The sequence below is a fragment of the Lutra lutra genome, chromosome 3 (assembly GCF_902655055.1).
Source record: "Lutra lutra chromosome 3, mLutLut1.2, whole genome shotgun sequence".
Taxonomy (NCBI): domain Eukaryota; kingdom Metazoa; phylum Chordata; class Mammalia; order Carnivora; family Mustelidae; genus Lutra; species Lutra lutra.
In genome coordinates, this window is record NC_062280.1 from 94,354,104 (window position 1) to 94,371,083 (window position 16,980).

Below are 16,980 nucleotides of genomic sequence, written 5' to 3' on the forward strand. Positions count from 1 at the left end.
TCCATGGTTTGCTTTCTCCTCCTCTGGAATTTCGCTGCTCTCCTTGGTATTGAAACTGCACTCCTTGGTAGGTGAACTTGGTCCTGGCTGGGTTTCTTGTTGTTCTTCTGGGGGAGGGGCCTGTTGTAGTAATTCTCAAGTATCTTTGCCCCAGGCGGAGTTGCACTGCCCTTACCCAGGGCCGGGCTGAGTAATCTGCTAGGGTTTGCTTTCGGGAGCTTTTGTTCCCTGAGCACTTTCCATAGAGTTCCGGAGGGCGGGAATGAAGATGGTGGCCTCCCAGTCTCCGCCCCGGAAGAGCCGAGAGCCCGGGGCCCCACTCCTCAGTGCGCCCTCAGAGAACAGCATCCAATTACTCTCGTCCACCTGGCCTCCAGCCGCGCTCTGAGCTGACCGAGCCTGCGACCGGTTCAAGGTAACCCCAAGCTTAGAGCTCACTCCTCGGCTCTGTCTCTGTAGCCCGCTTCCCTGTTCTAATACCTGTAAGCTCTGCGACACTCAGACACCCCTGATCCTTCTGTGACCCTGTGGGACCTGAGGCCACGCTGACCCTGCGTGGGCTTCACCCTGGTTAAGCCTCTGGAGCGATGTCCCTCAGCGGAACAGACTTTTAAAAGTCCTGATTTTGTGCTCTGTTGCTCCGCCGCTTGCCGGGAGCCGGCCCCTTCCCCCCGCGGTCTATCTTCCCGTCGCTTTGGATTCACTTCTCCGCCAGTCCTACCTTTCAGAAAGTGGTTGATTTTCTGTTTCTAGAGTTGCTGTTCTTCTTCTCTTCGATCTCCCGTTGGATTTGTAGGTGTTTGCAATCTTTAGATAGGCTATCTAGCTGATCTCCCACTACCTGAAGTAGTCTCAGCCTGCTACTTCTCCGCCATCTTGACTCCTCATAGTCTATATTTCTTAAACATATGTCTTAAAATCGGCGAAGTTTCAGGGCTCAGGAGAAGGGGCACCAGGAAAGTCATGCCAGGAGGAGTTGGGCCAACAATGTTAATTTTTTCTATGAGCATGGAATTTTTTTCAGTCTTTTGTGTGTCATTCTTAATTATTTTCTTCAGTATTTTATAGTTTTCAAATTATAGGTCTTTCACCTTCTTGGTTAGGTTTATTTCTAGGTATTATTTTTGGTGCAATTGTAAATAGGATGGTTTTCTTAATTTTTCCTTGTACTTCATTATTAATATATAGAAATGCAACAAATTTTGATGTATTAATTTTGTATCCCTCAACTTTACTGAATTTATTTTTTCTGAGTTTTAGAGTTTTTTGGATTTTCTATGAAGGGTAGCATTTATTCTGAAGGTAGTGATGGTTTAACTTCTTCCTTATCTCTATGGATCCCTTTTATTTCCTTGCCTGATGTAGCTGGGACTATAGTACTATGTTGAATAATAATGGCAAGAGGGGACATCTTGTCTTCTTCCTTATCTTAAAGGAAGAACTCTCAGATTTTTATCATTGAGTATGGTGTTAGCTGTAAGGTTGTCATAGATGGCCTTATTTTGCTTGGGTGTGATCCCTCTAAACCCACTTTGTTGAGAATTTTTATTGTAAATTGATGCTAAATTTTGTCAGACGTTTCTTCTGTGTTTATTGAGATGATATATGATTTTTATCATTCCTTTTGTTGATGTGGTGTATCACTTGATTGAATTGGGAATGTTGAACCATTCTTGCATCCCCAAAATAAATCCCACTTGATCATGGTGAATGTATTGTTGAATGCAGTTTGCTTGTATTTCATTGAGGATTTTTGCATCTATGTTCATTAGGGATATTAAGCTATAGTTTTCTTTTGCAGTGTCTTTGTCTGGTTTTGGTATCGGGGTAATGCTGGCTTCATAGAGTGTATTTGGAAGTCTTCCTTCCTCTTTTATTTTGTAGAATAGTTTGAGATCAGTAGTAATTCTTTTTAAATGTTTGGTAGAATATACTTGTGAGTCCATCTGGTCCTGAACTGTTGTTTATTGGAATTTTTTTGATTACTGATTCCATTTTGATACTGGTAATTGGTTCATTCAAATTTCCCCCTCCTGATTGTTTTTAGAATATCGTGTGTTTCTAGGAACTGATCCATTTCTTATAGGTTGGCCAATAATTTGTTGGCATGTAATTTTTATAGTATTCTTTTATAATCCTTTGTATTTCTGTAGTGGTATCCTATTTTGTCTCTTTTTTGTGTCCCTGTCTTTTTTTTCTTTATAGGTCTGGCCAGGTTTATTAACTTATCTTTTTAAAAAAACTAGCTTCTAGTTTTATGATCTTTTTGTGTTTTTAAATTTCATTTTATTTCTGACCTTTATGATTTTCTTCCTTATAATTCTGAATGAAGTTTGTTCTTTTTCTATTCTCTTTGTTATAAGGATAGATGGTTTATTTGACCTTGTTCTTATTTCTTGATGTAGGCATGTATCACAAGGTATTTTCTTCTTAGTATTGCTTTCAGTGTGTCCAAAAGATTTGGAACCATTGTCTTCTCATTTTCATTTGTTTCCATGTATATTTTTCATTTCCTCTGATTTTTCTTGTTGACCCATTGGTTGTTTAGTAGTATGTTGTTTGGTTACATGGGTTTGTGTGGTTTTGAGGTTTTTTTTTTTTTTTTAATTGTAATTGATTTCTAGTTTCATGTTATTATGGTTAGAAAAGATGTAGGATATTATTTCAATCTTAAATTTATTGAGACTTTTTTTATGGTTGAACATGTGATCTATCTTGGAGAATGTTCCAAGTACACTTGAAAACAGTGTGTATTCTGTGGTTTTGGATGGAATGTTCTATATACATCTTGTAAGTTCATCTGGCTGACTGTATCACTCAAAACCACCAGTATTTCCTTATTGATTTCCTGTCTGGATGATCTATTCATTCATGTAAATGGGGTGTATTTTATTATTCTTAATTTCTCCTTTCGTCTGTTAATGTTTATGTATTTAATATGGATATTCACAATTGTTACATTCCAATTTTGAATTGATCCCTTTATCATGATCTAATGCCCATTTTTATCTCTTACTGAAGTCTTTGTTATAAAGTCTATTTTGTCTGATACAAGTATTGCTATCCTATTTGTGTGGAATATCTATTTTTTTTTAAGATTTTATTTATTTACTCAACAGAGAGAGATCACAAGTAGGCAGAGAGGCAGGCAGAGAGAGAGGGGGAAGCAGACTCTCTGTTGAGCAGAGAGCCTGACGCGGGGCTCGATCCCAGGACCCCGAGATCACGACCCTAGCCGAAGGCAGAGGCTTAACCCACTGAACCACCCAGGCGCCCCAGCATGGGATATCTTTTTTCCTCCTTTTACTTTGAATCTATATGTGTGTTGGGTCTTAAGTGAGTCTCTTTGAGGTAGCATATAAATGGATTTTGTTTTTGTTGTTTTTAATCCTCTCTGCTACCTTTCTCTTCTTTTTTTTTTAAAGATTTTTATTTGTTCACCTGACAGAGATCACAAGTAGACAGAGAAGCAGGCAGAGAAAGAGAGAGAGAGAGAGGGAAGCAGGCTCCCTGCTGAGCAGAGAGCCCGATGCGGTACTCGATCCCAGGACCCTGAGATCATGACCTGAGCTGAAGGCAGCGGCTTAACCCACTGAACCACCCAGGCGCCCCTCTACCTTTCTCTTCTTAATGGAGCATTTAGATTATTTACATTTAAAGTAGTTATTAATAAGTATATTCTTACTGCCATTTTATTAATTGTTTTCTCACTGTTTTTGTAGTTCTTTGTTGTTTTTTTCTCATCTCTTTCCTTGTGGTTGATGACTTTCTGTAGCGTTACGCTTGGCTTCCTTTTACTTTTTTGTGCATCTGTAATGGGTATTGGATTTGCGGTTATCATAAGGTTTGTATATTAACAACCCAAGTATATATTAGTCTACTTAAGTAGATGGTCACTTAAATTCAAACACATTCTAAAATGACTTCTTTTTTTTACTTCCCCCTTTACATTTTATGTAAATCTTGTCATATTTTACATCTTTTGTTTTATAATTTTCTTCTGAATATTCCTTCTCTTTTTCCACTTAAAGCAATCCTGTTAGCAGTTATTGTATGGTTCAATTGGTGATTGACTCTTAATCTATTACTTATCTGGGGAACTATTTTTCTCTCTTTAAAGCACAATATGCAAGAGTTGTAGATTTTTTTCCTTTCATTACTGTGAATATATCACATAATCCCTTTCAGGTCTGCAAAGGAAAAATCAGCTGATAGTTATAGGGATTTTCTTGTATATAACTTTTTGCTTCACCTTTGCTGCTTTTAAAATTCTGTTTATCTTTAATCTTTGACATTTTAATTATGTGTCTTGATGTGACCCTCCTTGGGTTCATTGCTTTGGAACTCTTTGTGAATCCTGAGCCTGGATGTCTATTTTCTTCTGCAGTTTACAGAAGTTTTCAGATTTTGATTCTTTAAATTAATTTTCTTCCCCCTTCTTTCTCTTTTCTCTTCCTGGGATGCTATAATATGAGTGTTTTTTGTTTGATGTTGTAAAAAAGATTCCTTAACCTACCCTCATTTTTTAAAGTCTCATTCCTTCTTGCTATTCAGCTTTGTTACTTTTCATTACACTGTTATTCCAATTGTCCATCTGTCCTTCTGCATTCACTGGTCTTCTGTTGTTTCCTTGTAGTATATTTTAATTTTTTACTTTATTCTTCAACTCTGGTGTGTGTGTGTGTGTGTGTGTGTGTGTGTGTGTGTGTGTGTGTGTGTGTTTCTCTCTCTGTTGAAGGTCTGAGTTCTACCACTCTTCTCTCCAATGCAGTAAACATCTTTATGATCATTACCTTAAATCTTTTTATCAGACATGTTGCTTATAGTCTGTTTCTTTTCTTTTTTCTCTCCCTCAACCCCCCGCCCACCAATGTTTTTAATTTGGAGCATATTCCTCTGTCTCCTCATTTTGATTGACTTTTTCTGTTTGCTTCTATGAATTAGGCAGAAAAATTATTTCCTCTAAACTTGAAAAAGTGGTCCTGCATGTTGGTCATCCCCAGTATAAATTGTGTGTATGTTGGGCTTTGGTAATTGTTATGAGCTAAGGTTCCTGGGGCATTCCATGGGACTTCCCCTGATGGATGAGCAGAACTGAAGTGGATATGGATTAACATGGTTATAGGGTTTTCTCTGCAGAAGGCACTCTAGCAGAGACATTGTAGCCAAGGTAGGGCATGGGCTGGGGTGTCAGCAGTGTTCCATGCAGGGTTGCCCTGGCAGCATAGCTGTAGATGAAGTGGATAAAACCAGAGTGTCTTGCTACTATCTTCACTGCGAGTACTCTGGGAGGATAGCTAAAGCAGAGAGTGCAAGCTGGTGTGTTCTTGCACAGAGCACCTTGGAGAGGCATCTGTGAAGAATGAGTTGGCTCTGCACCAGGGGTGTGAGCAAGCTGTCCGGCCTAAGTGGTGAGGGATTGGAGTGTTCTGCGGTACTTTGATTCTGTGTCACCTTAGCACTACAGTTGGAGTTATAGTTAGTGCTGACTCTGATGTCTCAGTTTGCATTGCACTGGGGACACCTTGGTGGGATAGCTGGGACTGGTGTGGGCTAGAGGCCCAGGGCTTGCTGAGATGGTAAGCTAACTAGGATACCTGGATCCTGTTTCTGTCCATGCTACCAAGTTCAAGGGAAACATAAACCATGGTGACAGACAGCTTCTCAGTCCTGGGGAGAATTCCAGTAGCTCTCTTGCCATTTGGCTGTTTTCTTTTTCCTTTCCTTTTCCTTTCCCTTCCTTTCCTTTCCTTTCTATTCCTTTCCTTTCCTTTCTCTTTCTGTTCCTCTTTCCTTTCTTCTTTCCTTTTATATTCTCTTTTCTTTTCTTTTTTCTTTTTTGGCCAGTTTCTTTATATTCCAGTAGAGCATTGTTGCACTCATTTGTCTCACGTGCTCTCTCTCTGTCTTTTAAACATAGTTGACAGTGTTATATTAGTTTTAGGTGTACAACTTTGTGATATGATAAGTTACCACAAGTGTAGCTATACTATTACAATATCACTGGCTGTATTCTTTATGTTCTGCCTTTTATTCCTGTGACTTATATCATAACTAGAAGCCTATATCTCCCACTCCTCGCCACCCTTTTGCACAACCCAAGGAGTTTGTTTTCTGTATTGATAGGTTTGTTCTGCTTTTTGTTTATTTTTTTAAATCTTTTTATGAGTAGAATCATATGGTATCTGTTTTTCTCTGTCTGATTTACTTCACTTAGCATAATACCCTCTAGGTCCATCCACGTTATCTCAAATGAGGCAATATTCTTTTTGTAAATAGATGCCTAATATTCCATTGTATGTATATGTGTGTATGTATATCCATACATGTACACAACATATTTTTCCTTATCCATTCACCTATTGATGGACACTTAGGTTACTTCCATATCTTTGCTATTGTAAATAATAGTGCAATAAACATAGAGATATGTATATCTTTTAGAAATTATGTTTTCATTTTCTTTGGGTAATACCCAGTAGTAGAATTATTTGCTGCTTCCTGATAGCACACAGCAGAAGAATGAGGCACAAGCAAGTCAGCTGCAAGAGAGAGGGAGCAGGGGTCGACAGTAGAAAAGACTGTTGCCCTGAACAAATCCTCAGTCTCATATTTATTGGCTAGTTAGACAGTAATCAACAAAGGAGCCAAAGAAGGCTATACATCAATTATGTGCCTTGTAGATAAACAAGAAGGAATAGGAGTTATACACTGATTATAAGTTTTATAGATAAGCAAGAAGAAAGGCAGGATATGTCTGGTCAAGTAGTATAGAATTTATAGTTGAGCAACCACATTCAAAGGGATCATCTAATTAATCACAGGTGGTCTCTGGAGAAGGGGTGATAACAGAAAAAAGAATCTGGTGGTGTTCCACCCTGAGCAGGCCAGGTATTCCCAGCTGCTCAGCTTCAAGGACATATATCGTCCTCTCCCCAAGAGGCCTATTGCTAATACATTTTTTTCTTTTTTCTTTTTTTTTAATTATTTTTATTACCATATAATGTATTATTTGCCCCAGGGGTACAGGTCTGTGAATCGTCAGGCTTACACACTTCACAGCACTTACCATATCACACACACCCCCCCAGTGTCCATAACCCAACCACCCTCTCTACACCCCACCCCCTTCCCCCAGCAACCCTCAGTTTGTTTTGTGAGATTAAGAGTCTCTTGTGGTGCGTCTCCCTCCTGATCTCATCTTGTTTCATTTTTTCCTTTCCTACACCCCACGCTCCCCACTCTGCTTCTCAAATTCCTCATATCAGGGAGATCATATGATGTCTTTCTCTGATTGACATATTTTGCTCAGCATAATACCATCTAGTTCTATCCACATCATTGCAAATGGCAAGATTTCATTTCTTCTGATGGCTGCTTAGTATTTTATTGTATATATATACCCCATCTTCTTTAGCCATTCATCTGTTGATGGACATCTAGGTTCTTTCCATAGTTTGGCTATTGTGGACATTGCTGCTATAAACATTTGGGTGCATGTGCTCCTTCAGATCACTACATTTATATCTTTAGGATAAATACCCAGTAGCATGATTGCTGGGCCAATATAGCCAGGGTAGCTCTATTATCAACTTTTTGAGGAACCTCCATGCTGTTTTCCAGAGTGGCTGCACCAGCTTGCATTCCCACCAACAGTGTAGGAGGGTTCCCCTTTCTCCGCATCCTCTCCAACATCTATCGTCTCCTGACTTGTTAATTTTAGCCATTCTTTAACCAAAATTGTGGTTTTGATTTGTATTTCCCTGAAGCTGAGTGATGTTGAGCACTTTTTCATGTGTCTGTTGACCATCTGTATGTCTTCTTTGCAGAAATATCTGTTCATGTCCTCTGCCCATTTCTCAATTGGATTATTTGTTCTTCAGGTGTTGAGTTTGATAAGTTCTTTGTAGATTTTGGATATTAGCCCTTTACCTGACATGTCATTTGCTAATCTTCTCCAATTCTGTTAGTTGTCTTTTGGTTTTCTTGACTGTTTCCTTTGCTGTGCAAAAGCTTTTGATCTTGATGAAGTCCCAATTGTTCATTTATGCCCTTGCTTCCCTTGCCTTTGGTGATATGTCTAGGAAGAACTTACTGCAGCTGAGGTCAAAGAGGTTGCTGCTGGGATGCCTGGGTGGCTCAGTGGGTTAAGGTTCTGCCTTCAGCTCAGGTCATGATCTCAGGTTCTTAGGATTGAGCCCCACATCAGGCTCTCTGCTTGGCAGGGAGCCTGCTTCCCCTCTCCCTTCCCCCCCACCCACCTCTCTGCCTACTTGTGATCTCTGTCTGTCAAATAAATAAATAAATAAAATGAAAAGAGGTTGCTGCCTGTATTGTCTTCAGGATTTTGATGGATTCCTGTCTCATATTGAGGTCTTTCAACCATTGTGAGTCTATTTTTATGTGTGGTTTAAGGAAATGGTCCAGTTTCATTCTTCTGCGTGTGGCTGTCCAATTTTCCCAACACCATTTGTTGAAGAGACTGTCTTTTTTCCATTGGACAATCTTTTCTGCTTTGTCAAAGGTTAGTTGACCATAGAGTCGAGGGTCCATTTCTGGGCTCTCTCTTCTGTTCCACTGATCTATGTGTCTGTTTTTGTTTCAGTACCATACTGTCTTGATGATTACAGCTTTGTAATAGAGCTTGGAGTCTGAAATTGTGATGCCACCAACCTTGGCTTTCTTTTCCAACATTCCTCTGGCTATTCAGGGTCTTTTCTGGTTCCATATAAATTTTAGAATTATTTGTTCCATTTCATTGAAAAAAATTGATGGTATTTTGATAGGGATTGCACGAAATGTGCAGATTGCTTTAGGTAGCCTAGACATTTTCACAATATTTGTTCTTACAGTCCATGAGCATGGAACCTTTTTACATTTCTTTGTGTCTTCCTCAATTTCTTTCATGAGTACTTTATAGTTTTCTGAGTACAGATTCTTTGCCTCTTTGGTTAGGTTTATTCCTAGGTATCTTATGATTTTGGGTGAAATTGTAAATGGGATTGACTCCTTAATTTCTCTTTCTTCTGTCTTGCTGTTGGTGTAGAGAAATGCAACTGATTTCTGTGCATCAATTTTACATCCTGACACTTTACTGAATTCTTATATGAGTTCTAGCAATTTTGGGTCTTTGGGTTTTCCACATAAAGAATTATATCATCTGCAAAGAGTGAGAGTTTGACTTCTTCTTTGCTTATTTGGATGCCTTTTATTTCTTTTTGTTGTCTGATTTGCTGAGGCTATGACTTCTTGTACTATGTTGAATAGCAGTGGTGATAGTGGACATCCCTGCTGTGTTCCTCATCTTAGGGAAAAAGCTCTCAGTTTTTCCCCATTGAGAATGATATTCACTGTGGGCTTTTCATAGATGGCTTTGATGATATTGAGGTATGTACCTTCTATCCTTACACTTTAGAGAGTTTTGATCAAGAAAGGATGCTGTACTTTGTCAAATCCTTTTTCAGCATCTGTTGAGAGTATCATATGGTTTCTTGTTCTTTTATTAATGTATTATATCACATTGATTGATTTGCAGATGTTGAACCAATCTTGCAGCCCTGGAATAAATCCCACTTGGTCGTGGTGAATAATCCTTTTAATGTACTATTGGATCCTATTGGCTAGTATTTTGGTGAGAATTTTCACATCTGTGTTCATCAATGATATTGGTCTATAATTCTCCTTTTTGGTGGGGTCTTTGTCTGGTTTTGGGAATCAAGGTAATGCTGGCCTCATAAATTGAGTTTGGAAGTTTTCCCTACATTTCTGTTTTGTTTTTTTTTTTTTTTAACAGTTTCAGTAGAATAAGTATTAATTCTTCTTTAAATGCTTGGTAGAATTCCCCTGAGAAGACTTCTGGCCCTGGGCTCCTATTTGTTGGGAGATTTTTTGATGACTGTTTCAATCTCCTTACTGGTGATGGGTCTGTTCAGGCTTTCTGTGTCTTCCTTGTTCAGTTTTGGTAGTTTATACATCTCTAGGAATGTATCCATTTCTTCCAGATTGTCAAATTTACTGGCATATAGTTGCTCATAATATGTTCTTATACTTGCTTGTATTTCTTTGGTGTTGGTTGTGATCTCTCCTCTTTCATTCATGATTTTATTTATTTGGGCCCTTTCTCTTTTCTTTTTGATAAGTCTGGCCAGGAGTTTATCAATCTTATTAATTCTTTCAAAGAACCAGCTCTTAGTTTCGTTAATCTGTTCTACTGTTCTTTGGTTTCTATTTCATTGATTTCTGCTCTGATCTTTATGATTTCTCTTCTACTGCTGGGTTTAGGCTTTCTTTACTGTTCTTTCTCCAGCTCCTTTAGGTGTAGGGTTAGGTTGTGTACTTTAGACCTTTCTTGTTTCTTTAAGAAAGGCTTCCATCACTATATACTCTCTTTTCAGGACCACCTTTGCTATGTCCCACAGATTTTGAACAGTTGTGTTTTCATTTTCATTAGTTTCCATGAATTTTTCAATTCCTCTTTAATTTCCTAGTTGACCCATTCATTCTTTAGAAGGAATCTCTTTAGCCTCCAATTATTTGAGTTCTTTCCAACTCTCCTCTTGTGCTTGAATTCTAGCTTCAGAGCATTGTGGTCTGAAAATATACAGGGCATGATCCCAATCTTTTGGTACTGGTTGAAACCTGATTTGTGACCCAGGATGCGATCTATTCTGGAGAATGTTCCATGTGCACTAGAGAAGAATGTGTATTCTGTTGCTTTGGGATGGAATGTTCTGAATAGATCTGTGATGTCCATCTGGTCCAGTGTGTCATTCAATGCCTTTATTTTCTTGTTGATCTTTTGCTTGGATGATCTGTCCATTTCAGTGAGGGGGTGTGAAAGTCCCCTACTATTATTGTATTATTGTCAATGTGTTTCTTTGATTTTGTTGTTAATTGGTTTATGTAGTTGGCTGCTCCCATGTTAGGGGCATAGATATTTAAAATTGTTAGATCTTCTTGTTGGACAGACCCTTTGAGTATGATATAGTGTCCTTCCTCATCTCTTATTATAGTCTTTGTCTTAAAATCTAATTTATCTCATGTAAGGATTGCCACCCCAGCCTTCTTTTGATGTCCATTAGCATGATAAATTGTTTTCCACCCCCTCACTTTAAATCTGGAAGTGTCTTTGGGTTGAAAATGAGTTTCTTGTTGACAGTATAATGATAAGTTTTTTTTTTTTAAGAATTTATTAATTTGACAGAGATCACAAGTAGGCAGAGAGGCAGGCAGAGAGAGAGAGAGAGAGGAGGAAGCAGGCTCCCTGCCGAGCAGAGAGCCTGATGTGGGGCTCAATCCCAGGACCCTGGAATCATGACCCGAGCCGAAGGCGAGGCTTTAACCGACTGAGCCACCCAGGCGCCCCAATAAGTTTTGTTTTTTAATCCATTCTGATGCACTGTGCCTTTTGATTGGGGTATTTAGCTCATTTACATTCAGGGTAACTATAGAGAGATATGAATTCAGTGCAACTGTATTACCTGTAAGGTGACTGTTACTATACATTGTCTCTGTTCCTTTCTGATCTACTACTTTAGGCTCTCTCTTTGCTTAGAGGACCCCTTTCAATATTTCCTGTAGGGCTGGTTTGGTGTTTGCAAATTCTTTTAATTATTGTTTGTCCTGGAATTTTTTATTTCTCCTTCTATTTTCAATGATAGCCTAGCTGGGTATAATATTCTTGTCTATATTTTTCTCATTTAGTGCTCTGAATATATCATGCCAGTTCTTACTGGCCTGCCAGGTCTCTGTGAATAAGTCTGATGCCAGTCTAATATTTCTACCATTGTATGTTACATACTTCTTGTCCGGAGCTGCTTTCAGGATTTTCTCTTTGTCACTAAGGCTTGTAAGTTTTACTCTTAGATGACGGGTGTGGACCTATTTTTATTGATTTTGAGGGGAGTTCTCTGTGCCTCCTGAATTTTGATGCTTGTTCCCTTTGCCATATTAGGGACATTCTCTACTATAATTCACTCCAATATACCTTCTGCCCCCCTCTTTCTCTTTCTTTTTCTGGAATCCCAATTATTCTAAGATTCTTTTGTCTTATGGCATCACTTATCTCTCAAATTCTTCCCTCATGGTCCAGTAATTGTTTGTCTCTCCTTTGCTTGGCTTCTTTATTCCCTGTCATTTGGTCTTCTGTATCACTACTTCTCTCTTCTGCATCATTTATCCTAATGGTAAGAGCCTCCAATTTTTTTTTTTTTTTTGTATTTTCTCTTCCCTGTGACACTTTTTTTTTTTTTTAAATAAATATATAATGTATTTTTGGTGCAGGGGTACAGGTCTGTGAATTGCCAGGTTTACACACTTCACAGCACTCACAATAGCACATACCCTCCCCAATGTCCATAACCCCACCCCCCTCTCCCAAACCCCCTCCCTCCAGCAACCCTCAGTTTGTTTTGTGAGATTAAGAGTCACTTATGGTTTATCTCCCTCCCGATCCCATCTTGTCTTATTTATTCTTTTCCTACCCTCCAAACCCCAACATTGTCTCTCCACTTCCTCATATCAGGGAGATCATATGATCATTGTCTTTCTCCAACTGACTTATTTCGCTAAGCATAATACCCTCTAGTTCCATCCACGTCGTTGCAAATGGCAAGATTTCACTTCTTTTGATGGCTGCATAGTATTCTATTGTGTATATATACCACATCTTCTTTATCCATTCATCTGTTGATGTACATCTAGGTTCTTTTCATAGTTTGGCTATTGTGGACATTGCTGCTATAAACATTTGGGTGCATGTGCCCCTTCGGATCACTATGTTTGTATATTTAGGATAAATACCCAGTAGTGCAATTGGTGGGTCATAGGGTAGCTCTATTTTCAACTTTTTGAGGAATCTCCATGCTACTTTCCAGAGTGTTTGCACCAGCTTGCATTCCCACCAACAGTGTAGGAGGGTTCCCCTTTCTCCACATCCTCACCAGCATCTGTCATTTCCTGACTTGTTCATTTTAGCCATTCTGACTGGTGTGAGGTGGTATCTAATTGTGGTTTTTATTTGTATTTCCCTGATGCCAAGTGATGTGGAGCACATTTTCATGTGTCTGTTGGCCATCTGGATGTCTTCTTTGCAGAAATGTCTATTCATGTCCTCTGCCCATTTCTTGATTGGATTATTTGTTCTTTAGGTGTTGAGTTTGAAAAGCTCTTTATAGATTTTGGATACTAGCCCTTTATCTGATATGTCGTTTGGAGATATCTTCTCCCATTCTGTCAGTTGTCTTTTGGTTTTGTTAACTGTTTCCTTTGTTGTGCAAAAGATTTTGATCTTGAAGAAATCCCAATAGTTCATTTTTGCCCTTGTTTCCCTTGCCTTTGGCGATGTTCCTAGGAAGACGTTGCTGCGGCTGAGGTCGAAGAGGTTGCTGCCTGTGTTCTCCTCAAGGATTCTGATGGATTCCTTTCTCACATTTAGGCCCTTCCTCCATTTTGAGCCTATTTTCTTGTGTGGTGTGTGCATGTGGCTGTCCAATTTTCCCAACCCCATTTGTTGAGGAAGCTGTCTTTTTTCCATTGGACATTCTTTCCTGCTTTGTCGAAGATGAGTTGACCATAGAGTTGAGGGTCTATTTCTGGGCTCTCTATTCTGTTCCATTGATCTATGTGTCTGTTTTTGTGAGCCTCCACTTTTTATTGCACCTCATTAATGGCTTGAGCTACAAGTTGGGTCCTTGGGTTCTCGGTTAGATGTACCCGAGGGCCTGGGCTCTCAGGCAGCCAGGGCTGGGGACAGTAAACCTTACTCATCTTAACCATTTTACTGTGAGTAGATCATCTTGCGGCCAGATCACTATGTAAATTTCCAGCTTAAGGTCTCATTGTATCTCCTAATTATTAAAAATCAGTGCAGGTCTCCACCATGGTGCTGGTGCTTTAGCCTCTACTAAGAAATAAACCAGAGCATTGAGACACAACCCCATTCTGTCTTCTTGCAAACCTATTATGTTTTGACTTTGTACAGGTGTCCTTTCTGCACATGGCCTCTACCGTCCCCTTATCACTGCACCAGAGCTGGGTCAGCCCTCAATAGTGAATACAAACAGAGGTGCTTCCAGACAGCCCTCTCCTCACTTCCTGTTCCCCGCCCATTGTCTTCTCTCCCCAGATACTTCAAAAAGCTCAGGGACCACCAGATGAGATCAGGGTCAACACTCACTGGATTTTGTGAACCCGAGAGCAGAAGCCAAATATATCCACAGCACTCTCCAATGTATGAGTGACCTCATCAGGAGCCTTTTCCCCAGGGAAACCAAAGACACAGAAGAAGGAGCAGTCCTATGAGGGAGAGAGTCAGCAAACACAGCTAGTGCATGGTGACCTTTAAAGGTGACCAACCAGAAGGCCCAGTGGAAGGTGGGAGCAACTTTCTCTGTTGGGTCCCATTTCATCATGATTTCTCTCCTGCCTATTTTATGTTTAGTAAATGTCATCTAACTTCTAGTGCATACATATATATATGATTTACCAGTCATTTCAGTCTGCTACTCCTCCTCCATCTTGCCTCCGTAGTACATGCTTTTCTTAAGGTTATATTTAAGCATCCTTGCGTGACTGGTACAATTTCTTATAAGTTCTATTTTAAGTAATACATTATTCTGAGGGACATTTACAATTATTAGATCATATATATATTTTTAATTGAGGTACCTTCATACTGTTTTCCACAGTGGCTGTACCAATTTACATTCCCATTGACAGCTCACAAGGGTTCCTTTTCCTCCACATCCTCAACACTTGTTATTTTTGTCATTTTATCTGGTATTAAGTAATGTCTCATTGTGGTTTTGATTTGCATTTTCTTCATGATTAGTAATGTTGAACATCTTTATTTGTGTCTATTGATCATTATTTACTTAGGAGAAATGTTTGTTTATGTCTTATGCCCATTTTTAGTTTGGATTATTTGGGTTTTTTGGTGTTGAGTTGTATAAATTCTTTATATATTTTGGATATTAATCCCTTATCAGATATATCTTTCACAAATATTATCCTCCATTCACTAGGCTAACTTTTTGTTTTGTCAGTGGTTTCCTTTGCTGTGCAAATGTTTGTGCATTTTGCTCAATTTTGTGGTTTTTTCTTTCTTTCTTTCTTTCTTTCTTTTTTTTTTTTTTTTTTTTTTTTTTTTTTTTTTTTTTTTGCTGTCTCCATAGCTTATTTTGGCTTTTGTTTCCCAGGCCTTGGAAGACATATCTAGAAAAATGTTGCTATGTTTTTGATGTCAGAGAAATTACAGCCTGTACTCTCTTAAAGGATTTTTTTATGGTTTCAGATCTCACATTTAGGTCTTTAATTCATTTTTAGTTCATTTTTGCATATGGGGTTAGAAAGTTGTCTAGTTTCATTCGTTTATATGTAACTGTAGTTATGCCAGCATGATTTGTTGAATAGACCAGCTTTTCTTCATTGTATATTCTTGCCTATTTTGTTATAATTGAGCAGATAATTATGGTTTATTTCTGGAGTCTCTATTGTATTTCATTCAGCTCTGTATCTGTTTCTGTGCCAGTACCATACTATTTTGCTTACTACAACTTTGTTATATAGTTGGGAATCTGGGGTTGTGATACCTCCAATTTTGTAGTTCTTTCTCTGAATTGCTTTGGGTATTCAAGGTCTTATGTAATCCCATATACATTTTAGGATTTTTTAAATTCTAGTCTGGTGAGAACTGATGTTGATATTTAGTAGGGATTGCATTCAGTTGGTGATGCTTTGGATAATATGAACATTTTAACAATATTCATTCTTCCAATCCATGAGCATGGAATATCTTTCCATTTTTAATGTCCTTTTCAATTTCTTCCATTGGTGTTTTATAGTTTTCAGAGTATGAGTACAGGTCTTTCACCTCCTTGGTTAAGTTTATTCCTAGATATTTTATTCTTTTTGTACAACTGTAAATAGCATTATTTTTAAAACTTCTCTTTTTGCAACTTCATTAATAGTGTATAGAAATGCTACCACTTTCTGAGTATTAATTTTGTATCCTTCCAATTTACTGAATTTATTACTTCTAGTAGTTTTTTTTTTCCTCCCCCTTTGGTGGAGTATTTAGGGTTTTCTATATGTAGTATCATGTCACCTATGAATAGTGACAGTTTAACATCTTTATGAATATTGGTGCCTGTCATTTATTTTCTTGTCTGATTGCTATGGCTAGAACTTCTAGTGTGATGTTAAATAAAAGTGGTGAGAATGGACATTCTTGTCTTGTTCCTGACCTTAGAGAGGTAGCTTTCAGTTTACCATTGAGTGTGGTGTTAACTGTGAGTTGTTAATATTTGTCTTTCATTATGTTGAGATATGTACCCTCCAAACCCAGTTTGTTGAGAGTATTTTTTTTATCATAAATGAAGGTTAAATCTTTTCAAAAACTTCCTGTGTCTATTGAGATGATAATGTGATTTTTATCCTGCATTTTGTTGATGTGGTGTATCATATTGATTGATTTGCAAATATTGAGCTACCCTTGCACCCTGGAATAAATCCCACCTAATTGCGGTGAATAGTATAGTCTCTAATGTATTGCTGAATTCAGTTTGCTAATATTTTATTGAGGATTTTTGCATCTATGTTCATCAAGGTTATTGGCCTATGGTTTCCTTTCTTTCTTTCTTTCTTTCTTTCTTTCTTTCTTTCTTTCTTTCTTTTGTTCTTTCTGTGTGTCTTTATCTGGTTTTGGTATTGTGTAATGCTGGCCTCATAGAATGTACTTCAAACCTTTCCTTCCTTTTCTATTTTTGGAATAGTCTCTCTTGAGGAGAGTAGGTATTAATCCTTCTTTAAATGTTTGGTAGAATTCCCCCTGTGAATCTGTTGGTCCTGGACTTTTATTTTTTGGTAGTTTTTTGATTATAGATACTTTTAATACTATTTAATTTTGCTACTTGGAATCAGTCTGTTGAGATTTTCCATTTGTTTTTGGTTTGGTTTGGAAGGATGGTATATTTCCAGGAA

The 16,980-nt window shown here is 38.2% G+C and overlaps 1 long non-coding RNA gene across 2 annotated transcripts in view; it reads left to right on the forward strand.

The window, feature by feature from the left end:
• Positions 1-360: 360 nt before the first annotated feature.
• LOC125095915 (uncharacterized) overlaps positions 361-16,980 on the forward strand; it is a 48,949-nt gene continuing 32,329 nt past the window's right edge. For both annotated transcript variants that reach the window (XR_007126000.1, XR_007126001.1), the window contains exons 1-2: positions 361-415; positions 14,126-14,373. This is a non-coding gene — a long non-coding RNA (uncharacterized LOC125095915). The remainder of the gene's footprint in view (positions 416-14,125; positions 14,374-16,980) is intronic.